Raw genomic sequence first — 13499 nt, forward strand, 5'->3', positions numbered from 1 at the left:
GAGACGTTGCGAGCCTGTCTTTGTTTTATCGTTATTTCTATGGCAGGTGCTCGTCCGAGCTCCAATCTCTCGTCCCCCATTGCCAATCTTTCACGAGAAACAGCCGTCTGGCTGAAACTACTGTCAATAATTTTCCCCACTTTTTATCTGTGCCTAAATCCAAACGTAGATTCCATGAGAAAAGCTTCTTTCTTAGAACTGCACACCAGTTGAGCTCTCTGCCACTTGCCTGTTTCCCACCTGACTACAACTTGGATGTCTTCAAGTCCAACATAAACAAACTCCTGACAAACCTCTCCCACGCAATAACCCTTATACCTGAGTGGACTTCGGGCCTTGATAAGTGGTGACCCCCATGTAAAAAAAAAAAAAACATATATATATGTGTGATAGTTTATGTATATGCATGTTTATCTATTTATTTATTTTATTTGTTTATTTTCTATTGTTATTGTTAGTTTTAAAATTATTTTGTATCTCTATCTTATAGTAAATTTTATCCTGTGAACACAGTTGTTCACTATTTCTCTCCTACAGTTTAATAGATGTTGGGGTTCTTTAAAGTATAGGATAGCACTTTTTTCATGAATGGATCGTCTAGGTCTCTACATGTGTTTGCTTGTTTTTCTATTTTCCATTCGACTACCGGTGAACGTCCGCTTTCCTTGAGTTCCCAGTATTTGTTTGCTAGAATTGTTTTCATACGGTGTATATATATATATATATATATATATATATATATATAAGTGAAATTTTCTGTGTGTGTGTCTCTGTGTGTACATTTCCCTACCAAACTACTCTGTCAATTTTCAGTCTACAGACTCAAGTTTTGACATAAGGGGTATTGAGATTTGGGAACATCCTTTTAATCCGTTTTAGGCTAGAAATTTGGCTATCTAGGGGTCAAAGTTCAACGATTTGACCTTTGAAAACTCTACTAAACTCCTCCGCCAATTTTGGGTATAAACACTTGAAATTTTACATGTAGGATATTTGGACATGGATCAAACGGTTTAATTTGATTTGAGCCCAAAAATTAAAAATTAAAGGGTCAAAATTGGGTTCAAAGTTAAAAAAAAATTTGACTTCTGCGGTCTCTACCAAATTACTCAGCCAATTTTTGGTCTAAACATTTAAAATTTTACATAAAGCCTATTCAGACAGAGGGCAAGTTTTTAATCCGTTTTTGGCCGAAAATTTGACTTCCAAGGGGTCAAAGTTAAAAAAATTTGACTTTTGCGGTCTCTAGCAAACAATTCAGCCAATTTTGGGTCTAAACATTTAAAATTTTTTATAAAGGGTATTCAGACATGCAGCAAGCTTTTTTTATAATTTTTCGGACGTAAATGAAGGTGACCAAGACGTCAAAGTTGAACGAGCTGATCTTTGCAGAGTTTACCAGACTCCTTCACTAATTTTGGGTCTAAACACTTGAAATTTTAGATGCAGGTTACCTGGACATAAGTCAAACTTTTTAATATATATATGCATATGCACATAAAGTTATGAACAGGCCTGAGCGAAACCGGGTTGAACTGCTAGTATATATATATATATATATATATATATATATATATATATATATATATATATATATATATATAATGCCCGTTTAAGGTATCCTTATCAAGCTCTTGATAAGGATACCTTAAACGAGCCTTATTATCGGGCTTGAAACCGACGGTACCAATGATCTGTCTCAACTAACAACTTTCTGTACACAAAATATATATATATATATATATATATATATATATATATATATATATATATATATATATATAAAGTAGAACCCTGAGATACAGCATTAATCCATTTGTGGCGGGGTCCAAGCAAATTTTTATACAGTACATATTAAAAATTAGTAATAAAATACAGTACAGTACATAATACACGTGCATATAATCAAATAGCATTATAAATAACACCGTAAGGCGGGGTAAATACCTTAACCAGGGACCGGAAAAACATAATATTCGACATCGTAACCTGAAGAAAACGTATCACGGGGCACCGTATCCCGGGGTTCTTAAATATACACACACACATATATATATATATATATATATATATATATATATATATATATATATATATATATATATATATATATATATATATATATATAGCTCGTGTGTTTCCGTACAAACCATTAATCAATTAATGTGATAATGCTTGTTTTCATCTTTACCAAGCTTTATCAATTAATAATAGCATTGGATTGGGATGCATGTTAATCTTATAAACCTTTCTTTTACATTCTATTAGCTTTTTTTGCAGTAATTTGATATTTGATATTTGATATTTGATAAAAAAAAATCATGCCCACAAAGAATGAATTCCTTTAGTTGTAATATCCTCCCTCTCTCTCTCTCTCTCTCTCTCTCTCTCTCTCTCTCTCTCACACACACACACACACACACACACACACACGTACACACTTTCTTTTTCCATCTCTCTGGTCTTCTAGATGTTGTTAAAAAGAAGAGACTGACAAATGTCAGTGTTCATTAGTTTATAATGTTGGTATTCAACTGTAATTACATAATCATGTATTTATGTGTGGAAGCTATATTGAAACGATTTTGGCACGTATGATATTCCGTAAGTAGCAATAAACCATACGTGGAAATAGTTTGATGTAATATAAGTACCAACATATATTGCAGTTAGCATAAAAATGTGGTTATGGAGCAAAGAAATCGCCATAACAATATCTTGCTATCTGAAAGAAAAACACAGCATATATTTGTTCATGTTTTGATTTATACAGTAACTGCTATAAAGCTGAAATGTAATAAAATGTATGGAAGCACCGACCTGTAATAATAGGACAAATGTTGTTTTTAATCTTTTGATCGTATATGAGGCGTATGTAATGTGTCATAAATTAGTATAAATTAAATAATAGAAAGGAATACAATTAATAAACAATCGATGTTTGCTACAAAGTAATCAATTAGTTGTGAACCGATTAAAATAATGCATCAGTAATATGTGGTAATGTTAAAAAAAACTGAAAAACTGGTATGAGGATGTGCACCCATAGTATTAGCACACGGTGAGACAGAAAAATATATATCTTACTAAATAAAATACTCTGACATGGGTGGCGGGTGTAGTACAATTTAATGAGAAGGTACAAACTTGGCACTTTTTTCTTAATAAGACAAAAACTGAAGTATTGTTACGAACCTACGCAATGTAATAAAAAAACTGTTGGAAAACCTATTTTATAAGAACAGTGAAATGATTTGTTTAATTATCTGTACCGTCCAAATAAAGACAGGAAAGATAGAAAGTTCTTTGAGTCACAGTAAATCTCTCAACAGTTATGTTCAGGCAAAGATGATTCTTAAACCTCTAGTGGACAGGGACACAAGAGAGAGAGAGTGAGAGAGAGCGAGAGAGAGAGAGAGGGGGAGAGAGAGAGAGAGAGAGAGAGAAAGAGGCGAGAGAGAGAGAGCGAGAGGGGAGAGGGGTAGAGAAGGCACGTCTTTTCTCATTGCTTCTAGGTTTCTCTCTGCTGACCGATCGTGATTACCAAAGGTAGTTCTTCCGGGGATGGGGCAGATGAGATCAATGCGCCCTGCAAGCTGAGTGGTCACTGTGTAACCAAATCACCTGGCAGGGACATTTCTCGATGAGAGAAAATAAGTCTTTATTTATGACTGGTGCATCAGAGTTTGAATCTGGCTTATTGAAATGTCTGTTCAGTGACAACCGTTAGACAAAACACCAATTCATTAGATGAAAAACAAAAATGAATACATAAGTTCAGCCTTCGTAACAATGCAATTTGCAATCCCGTCTGATCCATTTGGGCGGAATAAAAAAATAAAATAGGAGGCATCACCTTTGGGACGCCTTTCGTAAATTCTGACCTTTTGGAGGTTCGTTTTGTTTGTTTTTGTTTTTTTTTCAAACTAGAGAATTTTTATGTTGAACTCGGGAATCTGTATAGAATTTCAAATGCAGACCTTTATTTTATGCACTGGGGTAGACTGCTCTCGTATGCTCAGGTAGAAGCCTTAGGTAATTCTTTATTATATTCTTAGTATCGCGCTCAACCTCCAGAAAACTATTATTTAGAAGTAGATTTCGAAAATCGATGGCGTAAATTCGGAATTATGTTCTATATTTGCAACTAATGCAATTTTTTCCATAAACATAGATCCAGAAAGGTTTACACTTTACAGCATGTGACAGCCAGAGAGCTCTATCTCCTTTTTTTATGTCGTAGATAACTTGAAGAGAAAATCGAGTCCCGCTTTTTGCATTGATCAATAACATAGATGTCTCTAAAACATGAGATGAACTTCTGCATATTAGTAGTATGTAACGAAAACCGTTGCACAAAAAGAAAAAAGTCAAAACCTTTTATATATCTTTATATATAATTTATATAACAGCAACGAAAGGAATTATTTAATTACCTGTAACGTTTGGAATAAGTGGAAGGAAGTTAAACAGTGTCCAAGTTACAAAAAGGAATATAGAAAATTCTTCAGGCTGTAGAAAATCTAATGAAGATAGCCGTTGCTGGGACAGAACATCGTTGCTTTCAGTTTTCCTTCCGCTGATCAACCATAATTCCCAAAGGAGCTGAAATAGTTCTTCAATATAGAGACGTAATGTACTTGCAATAACCCTTATCCCTGAGTGGCTTCCGGGCCTTGATAAGTGGTGATCACTGTGTAAAAAAAAAAAAAAGATGAAATCAATGCTTCCTGCAAGCTGATTGGTCAGTGTGTAGCCAAATCACCTATCAGAGACATTCCTCCGCAAAAAAAAGTCTATATTGATGATTGCTACAGATCAAATAGTGAAATTGATTATTAGGATGTTTTTCCCACGATATGGGGAATTTGTTGGTAAAATGGATAATAAGACCGGATTTTTATGCATTTTTTTACTTCTGAAGCTCTTCCGGCCAGCTAAATAAGAGAAAATCTCACTATACTTATATATTCAACCTGAGTTTTTGTATGAATTAAAATAAATTATGTTTTGCGTATTTTACGACCAGGCAACGCCGAGCGGCCTGCTAGTATATATATATATATTTAATTCAAAAAGCTGCAGAGCTACTACGAAAGGGATACTATTAAAACGAGCGAGCTTTTCTGCTCCAGAATTTATTTTTCTACATAGTCACCACCAATCTCAATGCACTTTTGCCAGGAATTTAATGACGCATCTCTGCTTCTGATGCACGTCTATAACAGGGGTTGCTTACTTAGAGTCTCATACCGTCAATATCTAAAACAGAGAGATGAAACTTTCAAATCATGACTACGTTCACTTATCATAACAATGCAATTTGAAATCCTCTCTGATCAATTCAGGCGAAATAAAGATAGGAAGCATTACTATTGGAACGCCCTTCGTATTTTCCAGTGATTCTTCCATTGCAAGTATCTTTTGTTTTAGTTCTTCATGTTTTCTGATTAGTTTTTTTTCTTTGTTAACCGTATTCATCCCATTTAGTGTTTTCTGATCTTTGATGTTATAAAGCAAAAATACTTTTGAGTTTTTATACTTTTCACTTTATTCCCGTATATTTAGTTGCAACGATACCTTTGTAGTTAAATGTTTTGGTTTATTTTATATCCAGTGGGTTATGAAAATTAAAAAAAAAATCACTGTATCATTGAATTTAGGAGTCAGTGCTCAGGTGTTTAACTATCTGAGCTTAAACTAAAGAAACTGAGATAGAAGCCTAGAAAGTTAGTTTATAAGCAGACTGAAACGTTGCATGATACTTAGATCGGCAATAAATATTGTTTCAGTCAGCAACGAATTTTCCCATGAAGTATTTGGCGCTCTTATTCGAATAAGTGTCAATTTGATTTTATATTAACCATTCTGTTTGGTTGTAAGATCTTGGTTTGTTAGTATTCTTTGTAGAAGATATCTTTATAGAAAGCAGATGGGCTATTCGTATTTTGTAGAGTCTTCATTAAAAAAATGGCGTTTGAATTGACCTACTCAAAAAGGTCTTCAAGCCAACCACCTGATAGTCTCTGAGCAGATTCGATTTAAATTAATACGTTTTCATGAATATATATTCAACTGTAAATGGAAACCACAGAATCTATTATCTTCTCCTTTAAGCAAAGTTGAGTATGTTATGTATAAGTAGCATAAATAATACATGGTACAATCACATTTACACTGGTTTTTGTCAAATCGCGAAAGTTAAGCAACGTTATTCCTGGTCACTACATGAGGGGGTAACATTTTGGGAATGACAGGTACTGCAAAAAATAAATGCTAAAACTACTAATTCCATCACTCCGAGATATAAAAGCAACTGGTGACCGTGTGAGAATTTAATATTCTCTAGAAATGTCCTCCTTTGGAGGAAGCCAGTTCAACCAATCAAGATGAATGCTGCACCAGGTGGCCTTTTTGGAGGCAGACAAGTTTTATATTTTACTTTTTTACTCTTCTATAATTCCGACTCTTTGATTTTTGGTTAGAAGTTGCTTTTTTTTTTTCAGTTTATTGTTCATGCGCATATTCCAAAAAGTTTGTCATTTATTTGAAACTAGCCTGGTTGCTCGGCGTTACCCGGGTGTTTGGGGGTGTGTGTTGAGCAAAACAAAAAAAAATGGTAGTAGGCAGACAGGCTCGAACCCGTACCGCAAATACAGAAAAGAAAGTGAAAGAAAATCTGACATTTTAGCCGATGTCTCCATGACGCGACCGAAACAGTGACGATGACTTGCTAAAATGTCGGCGAAAAAAAATAGAGCACTTCTTATACAAAACGGCCGGGTTTAGGGTGAAGGAATTGATGTTCTGGGCCAATTTTTCGATATTTGTCGTCCGAGAAGACGAGCTTCAAAATGATACTTATCTTGTCAGGATCTGTCGCCTCTGTCGAAAGTTTTTGCATACATACATACATGCATACATACATATATACATTTAAACAAACAGATGAGATTTATATAATAGGTGAATTTTTTAACTGCTGGTTTTAGTTTGGACACTGTGATGGTTTTGAAAGTCTATCCACTTTTTTTATATATTTCTACAAATGCAAATAGAGCTTAATACTATTCAGCAGAAAATGAAAAAAATATTGAAACAATAGAAGAGTCACTAGGTAACAAGTGCTAGCTAAAACATAAACAGAGTTGAATAAATAAAAAACGGAGAAATACGAAAGTTTATATAAAAATATTTTTATATAAGAAATACGAATAAAAAAGTTATTTTTGTGTCAGTAAACGTCATAGTAAAAATACGTTTTTGTGTAAAGAAGTTGAGTCAATAGTCAATATGTTTGTAATGTATCGGGCAGTGCGGCATTGTGTATGTGTGTGCGTTTACCTTTGTACTTGTTTGTGCATGTATAGATGTACTCAGGCGATAAATAAATAAATGCAGGTTCTGCCATACAGAATTGGAAAGTGTTGGTCATCTGATATCAAGTTGCAAAGTTCTTCTAGGGGACGGCTACTACACAGCGAGACATGATGGAGTATGCAAGTACCTCCACTGGACCATCTGTAAAAAATTAAACATCCAGTGTAGCAGCAAGTCCTGGGAACATCAACCTGAAAGAACAGTTGGAAATGACTTATATACCATACATTACGACCATGTTATCCCTACAGCCACCTACCTTGAAAATGCTGCTGTGAAACCTGACAGAGTTATATGGAATAAGTCAGAGAGAGTTGCAACCTTGATTGAAGTGAGTGTTCCTAATGATGGCGGTCTTAACAGAGCTGAAAGAGAGAAACAGACCAAATACCAAGGTCTCATGTATGATATGAAAAGAAACTGGAACCTAAAGGGGATATCGATTATACCAGTTATCATAGGTGGCACAGGGCTTATGAAGAAGAACTTGAAGTCCTACCTAACTAATATTCCTGGTGAACCAAGTGCAAAAGAGATTCAGACAATTGCACTTAAGGGAACAGCGAGGATACTAAAAAGAGCTCTCGGTTGGTTTCAATAAAAAAGCGGGGCAATGTTAGCAGTTGGTTTGGCTGCCCCATACCCAGCATTACAATCTTCAAAGGAAGAAAAAATTTTTAAAAAGTGATAAAGACTGAATATGTGAGTCATTCAGTTCTTTCGTCTTAACACCCAGTCCAAATGCACATGAATTGTTGAGTAGACGTTTTTGGATTCCTTCCGTTTATCCGGATGGTGGGGTCTTTTTAAAAATTGATTTTCTTGACCTGGTCTTTTAGGAATTTCTAAGTTTACACTGACTTACTACATTCACATATAGGTATTACTTTTGGGGGCTTTATAAAGATTTCCATCGGTTAAAAATGCTTTAAACCTTCATTTTAAAATTAGCTAGCTTTAGGAAGTGACAACAAACCAGAAAAAAGAGGTTTTCATCGCCTCTCAATGTCTAATCTACCACAAGATCATCTCTGATTAGATTTTCAAGTCGATTTTTTTTTTCAATTATCTACACTTAATTTCGAAAGCATATTATTGCTTCGTAATGTATAACATATAAACGTTTGTTGTCCTGCCAGTGGTGTACACCGGCTTGCCAACACTAATCAATCGATGATTTACGAATGGCGATTTATAATTGATGAAGATGTCGATCGCATTCGTTTCATATATTGCTAACTCGTACTTCCGTATGTCATAGGGTGTTGAGTAGACGTTCTTTGGTCCCTTTCATTTAGTCAGCTGGTGGAGTCTCTTTAAAATTGGTTTTCTTGACCAGGTCTTTAAGTTGGTACTGGCTTATTACTTTCACGCGTATGTGTTACTTTCCTTCAGCTATAATCGAAACCGAAACCAAAACTTATGAAGAATTCTTGATAAAATTATTTATAAAAAAATAGATTACTGGAGTGCCATCAGCTATAATCGAAACTGAAACAAAAACTTATAAAGAATTCTTGGCAAAATTATTTGTTACAAGAAATGAAAGTCAATAGCAATTAAACGACAATCACTTGGATGTAAGCGTGACACACAAAATAAATAACACACGCGCTATCTTATTAATATATAGATTAGCTCCTGTACAACTTTCGATTAAGCACTTTAATTGTCTTTAAAACTAACAACAGGAGGGTGCTTTACATGCCTCCCCACAGTAACTTAGTCCACAATACATTGTAGTCTACATTGCACTGTAGAGAACTTATTGTTGATTTCATAAAATTATTTTATACAATAGCTTGAATTAAAGATTATAATTGTAGTGCTCATGGGTTGTTTATCATGAAAAACTGTTTCGATGATTTAAAAAATAAAACAGAATTTTATCTCATGGTTCCCCAGCAGTGTTGATCAAACAACATCTCCCTTAAAAATTACAATAACAAAATCATCATAAGTAGAAATGAAAAAGTGAAAAATTATCATCTACAATGTAGTAAATACGAGGGACATTCCAAAAATAATGCCGCCTACTTTTTTATTCCATCCGAATGGATCAGAGGAGATTGCAAATAGCATTGTCATGATGAATGAACTTATGCATTCATGACCTGAAAGTTTCATCTTACTGTTGCAGATATTGATAGTTTGAGACGCTAAAAAAGAAACCTCTGTCATGGACATGTGTCAGAAGCAGGGATGTATCATTGAATTCCTGGCAAAAATGCATCGAGAATGGTGATAATTAACAGCTCACTCGTTTAAATAGTATCACTCTCGTCTTCGTAGCTCTTCAACTTTTTAGTTACAAAATATGAGGCTTTACATTTAGAACGACCCTTGCATATATATATATATATATATATATATATATATATATATATATATATATATATATATATATATATATATGATTGCTACTTCTTGACAGAAGTTTGCCATCTCTTCCTTAAGTGTTATTGCGTCCGTGTGCACGTAGATGACTCTTTAATCCAGCTTTAGTCCTTCATGAAAGTTCACAAATGTTGCATAAAAACTTTCCTTCTTGTAAAGGTGATCACGTGATAATATTGTGAATCCTTGAATGCCGTGTCAGGCCACTTTTAGATTTGCAAATTAGACCACACATAGGACAACTTAGTGTTGCCAAGTGGGATGTAAAAGCCTCTTCATAAGACTGTTGTTCTTGTCTTTGATTGTGTGATTTTATATGATTAACAAAACCAGCTTTTGGCAGAAAGTATCTGCCACATACAGTGCACTTCAGTTCCTGTCGTAATTTCTCCGACATTATATTTTTGTCCTCCATCCTAGCCAAGTGTCCCGTCCAGCGCATCTGATTTTGAATGATTTTCATTTCAATATATATATATATATATATATATATATATATATATATATATATATATATATATATATATATATATAATTGTTAGACATAATGGAATTCTACTGCTTGATTATACATATTTTTCATTTTTCTAATAATTTTTCAAAATTGCATAAAAATAAAAAATTTAGTGTTCTATGTGTATCACTAATATTCTCGATTCTTCGTTGAATCATTTTTATGTGAGAAAAAATAATATTCACTGATATTTTATGAACTACATCTTACACAAGTTTCGTTGCATAGCAAAAGCTAACAAAGCAACTAATCAAAGATATGTTCCCCAGGAAATAGTTGGAAAGTTTTTGTTTTGTTTTGTTTTCTTCCTCGAAATGAAAAAAAATTTAGTGAAGAAAAAATGTTCATAAAAGAAAATGGAAATATTTAAAGTCCGCAAAAACAAAAGAATAAGGAAACACGTACTTATTGATGCGTTAATAAACACGCCCCCACCCCTCAATAAAACAAAACAAATAAAAAAAAACAATTGAATTCCATTTTATGCCGCCATACTTGATTTTTAAACAATATTATAGCTATTTCGTATTTAGACTAAAATTAAAAACAAGAAGTCAAACAAAACTCTAGGAGATACTATTCCTAATATATATATATATATATATATATATATATATATATATATATATATATATATAGTCATCCACATGCAGTACTGTTTCATCAGTGCGGCTAGACAGGCAACTGCCTCAAGCAGTTATATATATATATATATATATATATATACTGTTGTTAAAACAGTATATGGATGCTCAATTATGGAATATGATAATTTTGTATATATCCTTGCAAGGATGCGATATAGATAAAATACGTTTGCTTGTTTTCTTTTGCTTATAAGGGAAATATATGAATGCTCAATTATGAAATATGATAATTTTGTAGCTTACAGTTTAAGTCATCTCTTTTTGGCTTAAAATTTATTGGTATATGAACGATTATTAAATTATATAAACCCAGGAAAATTCAAAATCCTACAAATAAGACTATATATAGGGTGACCCAAAAAACAGAGGGAATTCAATTGTTTTTCTGAACATTTTACACTCAACGGAGAAAAAAAGGTCAATGACTGTAGTGTTTTGATGTGATGTCTTGATTATAATAAACTAGTTATGACCAAAGTTTCATTTCATTCGGACAAAACACTAAGAAACGGGACCTAATCAGAGTTGGAACCCGTTTTTTGGGGTCACCTTATATATATATATATATATATATATATATATATATATATATATATATATATATATATATATATATATATAAATAAAATAGATATATATATATATATATATAAAGCTGAACGTCTGTGGGTGTCACGAATAGGCTCCTATATGGTTAACTATTATAGAAAACTGATCACATATAATGATAGAAGATGTATCGAGACACAGGAATGGGTATGTTTGATCCTGCAGAACGGTGGTTCATTGAAATTGCAGGGTCTGCGTACGCGCCTGGTCCACAAAGTATGGAAATAAAACATTAAAAAAAAAAAAAAACGTTTACAAGTGTTTTTGATATAGATGTACATAATAATACTTTGATAAGTATGTTTTAACTTAAATAGGGGTGCTACAATAAAATTGTGGGATCTGCGTTCGCGCCTGGCCTCCATGGAATGGAAATAGGCACAAACTTTAATAAAGACCTTTCATATCTTCCTGCGTAAGTATACTTTGATAATTATGCTTCAGTTTGAAGAAATATCGTATAATAAAATTATGGAGTGTTCGTCGTGCCTGACCTCCATAGAATGGAAATATGTCACAAAGTTTAACAAGGTTTTTTAATATAGATCCACAGAATATTGTGATAAGTGTTTCAGTGTGAACTGGTATTGTATAATAAATTATGGGGTAATAAATCAGAGTCCATTTTCTGTAGGCTGTTTTTGAACCCAGTCAACGACGGGTACTTTTGCTAGTGTATATATATATATATATATATATATATATATATATATATATATATATATATATATATATATATATATATATATTCGTACCGTGACTATAACAATATTTAGTTTTGTACCACTTTTATGTCCACCTCACGAAGATATATCACAACACTAAACCTTATGTCTAGAAGTTTGCTTATTCTAATTTTGATCATTATAAATCTTAATAAAAACTGATAACACTAAAAAATACTATCATAATGAGATCACATGTAATTCACTACTATCGAGATTATTTACCTTTTTTTGTTGCTGGTGACGTTTGCATTTGTTTTTCGTTTAAGTTCTTGAATGCAAATGCTTATACCAAAGCTGCTGCTGCCGTTGCTGCTGCTGCTGCTGCTAAGCATTCTTTGACTACTGCTGCTGGTCGAACTTTAATTGCGTCTGACATTTTCGTACACGCATTTGACTGGGCAGATTTTAGGCAATTCGATTCTTAGATGACCCGTTAGAAGATCCCTGGGAGAGTGTGCAAGTACCATCTGGTGAGTATCTCACGAAACTCCTAGGAGTATACACATTTACTCACCGAAGATTCACAATCTTTACATTTAATAACAGTTTTATACTAAATTCATTAGTGAATTGTGTCCTTATTGCGGTATTTTAGTTTATTTTTATTAAAATTTACTCTTTTATTTTTAGAGAGGTATTTTATTATGGTCTGGTTGTGCTTCCATATTTAAAGCGCTTTTTATAACAATTTACATTTAAAAAAATCCGTTTTCTTCTTTGTCCATATTGTTTTCTTCAGACGACTTCATGTCTTCTTCATATTTTATTTTAATTTTATCTTTATTAACATGTACTATGTTTGATCATTTTGTTTTAATCTTATCGTGCTTCCATACTTTAATTGTTATTATTTATTCTTTTTCATTTTTCCTTCACTTTTCTTTTCTGCTTCTTTTTCCATATTTACCGTCTGTAATTGACTTTATTTCTTCATGTATTACTTGAATCTTCATATTTTAATATTTTTTAAAAATGTACTCTTTTTTTATTATTTTATTTTGATCTGATTGTGCTTCCATACTTAAATTGTTATTTAAACAATTTGTTTACTTTTTCTTTATTTCCATTTGTCTTCTTATTTCATTTCTTCGTATTTTATTTGTATTTTCATAATTTAATTTAATTTTATCTTTAATTTTATCTCTTTTATTATTTATTTTGGTCTGATTGTGCTTCCATACTTTAATTACTATTTTTTAGTTTTTGTTTTCATTAATTTCTCAT

The 13499-nt window shown here is 32.7% G+C and overlaps 1 protein-coding gene across 15 annotated transcripts in view; it reads left to right on the forward strand.

Annotated features, from left to right (window-relative positions):
- The window catches only part of LOC145286150 (synaptotagmin-1-like), a 285233-nt gene that overhangs the window by 23375 nt on the left and 248359 nt on the right, over window positions 1–13499 (forward strand). For 2 of the 15 annotated variants that reach the window (XM_080134886.1, XM_080134894.1), the window contains exon 1: window positions 12596–12745. The exons of 8 other annotated variants lie outside the window; for them this stretch is intronic. The gene's annotated coding sequence lies outside the window, so the exon portion shown is untranslated. Of the gene's footprint in view, window positions 1–12521; window positions 12746–13499 lie in introns of those variants that run through there. 5 more of the 15 variants (XM_080134887.1, XM_080134883.1, XM_080134890.1 and 2 more) reach the window with 5 other exon arrangements.

This window comes from Euprymna scolopes, chromosome 10 (genome assembly GCF_053919585.1).
Source record: "Euprymna scolopes isolate OS-2025 chromosome 10, ASM5391958v1, whole genome shotgun sequence".
Classification (NCBI taxonomy): Eukaryota; Metazoa; Mollusca; class Cephalopoda; order Sepiida; family Sepiolidae; genus Euprymna; species Euprymna scolopes.